Genomic DNA, 4,067 nt, shown 5'->3' with positions numbered 1-4,067 from the left:
AAAATCCTATGCAGTTTTCACATCAGCAGGGGCCACAAACCCTCACCATTTAGTTCATGCATAATTTATCTGGATGTAAAAGGCCCCAATTATACCGTGTGTGTGTGTTTCTCCACACTCAGGCTGCACATTTAACTGTGTTTTATTATTTTTTTTCACCAAACAGGCCTTTGAAACGAATACACTGGGGGATCAGAGACGGCAAAGTCAACAGTGCCACAACTGTGTAGGAATTTTTAATCCGCCAATTACGGCCCATGCATACATGCAACTCCCTGACTGTTTAATGCAATGAATGTCTGCAGGGAGCGCTCCTAATGTGAGCACAGAGAGCGGTGTGAGGAACAGAGATTCATGTGTCTCTGCGTGTGTGTGTGTGTGTGTGTGCGTGTGTGTGTGTGTGTGCTGCTAGATTTGCCTTCCAGTCCGTGGGGGGTTATCTGTATCGAGCACTGGGTGTATGTTGGTAGTCAAGACGATGTTTCTGGTGAGTTGAAGCAGCTCTCTGTGTCTCAGTGCCTTTTGTTTTCTCAGAAAACATTTTAATTTGTGAAAAAATCACCTTGTGGGATTGCATACAAACAGCAGGCACCTGTGGGTGTTTCTCAGTAATGAATGTTTCTGTCAGGAGCTTCGGGGGTTTTACTCTTTGTACACTAAATATAAAAACTGAGAGATTATATGTGACATTGTTATTCCCTTCAGTGGTGGCAGTGGAAATCTCTGGAAATTGAATCTCGCACATGTAGAAAACCTGATTTATTCGGATTAAAAAACAAAAAGCAGTTTTTAAGTCATTATTCTGGCTTCCTGTACGTCAGAGAAAAGACTTTGAAATACTTCTCTTAGTTTATAAATCACTGAACAACTTACACTGCAAAAACAAAAAACCTTAAGTAGTTTTGGTTTAATTAGTTAGCAAGATATAGGAGCTTTTTTAAAAGTAAATAACTCCTTAATATTGATGAAAAAGCTCTCGTTCCACTGGCAGATTATTTCACTTATAACACGATATTTTCCCCATCTTATAAGTGAAATGATCTACCAGTGGAACTAGAACTTTTTCATCAATATTAAGGAATTATTTGCTCTCAACAAGCTCCTGTTTCTAGCTGAAACGTTACTTTTAGTCTTATTTCAAATTTCCACTAGAAACTAGAACAAAATCACTTGCTAAGGTTTTGTGGTTTTGCAGTGTAGAAGCAAAATACATTGAAAATCAGTTTTTGTTGTTCCAGACCTCTCAGGTCTTCTGGTTCTGATCTATCTGTGTCCACAGAACCAGAACCAAACATAGAAAAGCAGCATTCAGTTTTTATTCTCCACAAATCTGGAACAAACTTCCAGAAAACTGCAAAACAGCCGAAACACTGAGTTCCTTTAAATCCAGACTAAAAACCCAGCAGTTTAGAGTTACTGGAAGATTGACCAACATATTTGTTTTGTATTGACGATTTCGATCATGGCACTTGACAAAATGTAATGTCTGTTACTCGTTTCACAGTTGGTGACCGTTTAAAAATATTTGTTGCTGACATGTTTATTTCCATATATTCTCAGTAATAAATGAAAACATCTGTAGCTTTCTGCTCTCCAACTGTTGGAGAAGTGAGTTTTGCGTCCTCATGTTCCTTCTCCTGATCCTCTTTGAGGATTCCCACCAGACGTGGGACCAGTGGAAGATGTAATCTCTGCAGGCCCCACTCATCTGGATTTGCTTGACAAACACTTTGAGAGAGAAGCAAAGGCTTACAAGGTGCCTGCAGCACAACAAGTGGCTCCTCTTGTTTGAGCGCTCTGGGGCCTGCAGACGTGTCACTGTTCTGACTCTGATTACGCAGAGTTCACGGCCCGGTAGGTGACAGCAGTGGATCAGGTGGTACAGATAAATCCTGAGATTTGCCTAATGGCTCGACTCCAGCAGCACCGCAGAAGAAGTGGATCACTGGCGAGGCCTCGCCCGTCCTTTTCATGATCTCATAATCACTTTTCCTGTCACTTGTGAGGAAAATCATGTAAATTCTTCTCCTTTGTTCTTTGGCTGCCTTTTCTCTCATCACTCCATTGTTTTTAAAGGGGATGTGTTAGGCAAAATTCACATTTTTTGTTTTTTAACTTCCAATTGAAAACGAAGCTTGTGAAAAAACACCACAAGCTCTTAAAAACGTACCCGTCAGGTTTTGACAACAAGTTGATGTTTTTTGGTGTCTGGAGAATCACTCGCTTCAAATTCCTCCAGAATGTAATGTCACAAATCAGCAGGCACTATCCGTTACCTAGCAACCCCCGCAAAGCTCAGACCGTTGCCTAGCAACCTAATCTGAGCCCCAAGATGTTTGGTCAGCTGGTTTTACCTCTGTATGCGCTGTACAAAGGCTGCTGTTAAAGACAAGCGTTTTGTTGTTGACTCACTGTCCACGAACTACATGCTGCATTCTTGTTGGTTGTGCAGGAGGCTCCACTTATGCTTTTCAAAGATGTACGGTTGTATAATTGCGCATCTGTCTTCAGCTGTTTTTGTGTGTGTGTGTGCGTGTGTGTGTGTGTTTTGAGGTGGGGGGTGTGGCCAGCAGCAGCTTATTTAGATTTAAATTGACAAGAAACCCTGAAACGGATAGAACTGACCAGACTAAAATGTAATTATCTAAAAATAATTATGAGCAAAAAAATGTCTTGAGCATGTTTTGTATAGCCCATAAATATATTCTGACATGTTCAAGGAAGCATGATTAACTATGTAAATGTGTTATTATGCAATAAAAAGCTATGAATACTGAATGGAGCTTAAATCTCATTATCTAAGAATGAGTTATGTAATTAATGTCATGGAAAACATGTTTTGTATAGTCTATGACCAGTTCAAGGTAGAATAATGAGTCACATAGCTTCTCTGTTCTCTTAAATTCAAAGTTTAAACCAGTATCATATGTATCATGTATCATGTGATGTAACATCATATAAACTCCTTTAGCCTCTTTGTTACTCCCAGTCTGTCTCAAAGATGATTTCTTTCCATTTTTTAATATAAAAAATGCCAAAATATGACAGTTTCATAGGTAATGAATTGTATTTCAACACCAAAAAGGTGTTTTTCAAAGAGGCTTTAACTGAACATGGGGCATGTAGTAGATGATTCGTTAAAAGATGATGGATCTCTGGTCCTTTAACAAATCTGTGCTTGATTTTTCTATCCTATGTCTTAAAGACGGGGCTTCCAGTCAGTTTTATCTGCTACAGATGGTTTCATTTGTAGCCCTGGTCATTATTCTTTTTCCTACAGTTGACCAGATTTCTCATGTTTTAAGCTCACACTGGACAGGACGGCGTCTCAAAGTGAATGAAAACAGACGTATAAAAAAACACACCAAAAGACTTCTTAAAAAACTGAAAAGTACTGATCAAGAAATAAATATAAAGATGTAAGAGTTGGCTGAAAATGTCGTACACTGATATAAGCCAAACCTGCTGGTTGAATAGTGATTTAGAAAAGAAAGGAAACGTCTTAAGTTATAGGGACGTAATTTACGTTTTCACGTCATCTTGAGTCTGTTGGATCAAGTTGTCCTCTAGCGCCCTCTGGTGTGAGCATGTGGCAACTTTTCTGTAGACATTTCTCTTAAAAGTACCTTTTTCAGCCTCACTCTGTCACAAGGGCTAAATAATCCTATATCATCAAAATGAATATTTTGAAAATCCATGAAAAACACCAATGACAGCACAGTTTGACTGATTCAAAATAAGATTTTAGCACCAACAAAGCGATCGTGAAACGACCGTTAACCGTAGTCGAACTAGTGAACGGTGATGATGTCACTTCCTTTAGATACGGTTCATCTGCTGGACTGATTCTTCTTCGTTTGTTCTTAAATTCTCTGATTTTTTTAAAATTTTACATTGTACAACAAGGCGTGAACTTCAGGTAGGAGAACTAAACGGAAAGTGAGAGAAAAATCAATCAGAGTTTATGTAGGATACAACTTAAGACCTGGAGGCCTGAAAACCTCTGATCAATTCAATAAATGCCAAATAAACGAAGACAGGATTAAAATAATATGACTTAGAAAAGG

Source organism: Poecilia reticulata, linkage group LG16, assembly GCF_000633615.1.
Source record: "Poecilia reticulata strain Guanapo linkage group LG16, Guppy_female_1.0+MT, whole genome shotgun sequence".
NCBI lineage: Eukaryota > Metazoa > Chordata > Actinopteri > Cyprinodontiformes > Poeciliidae > Poecilia > Poecilia reticulata.
The sequence above is the reverse complement of the archived record's forward strand: the minus strand, read 5'-3'. Positions refer to the sequence as shown.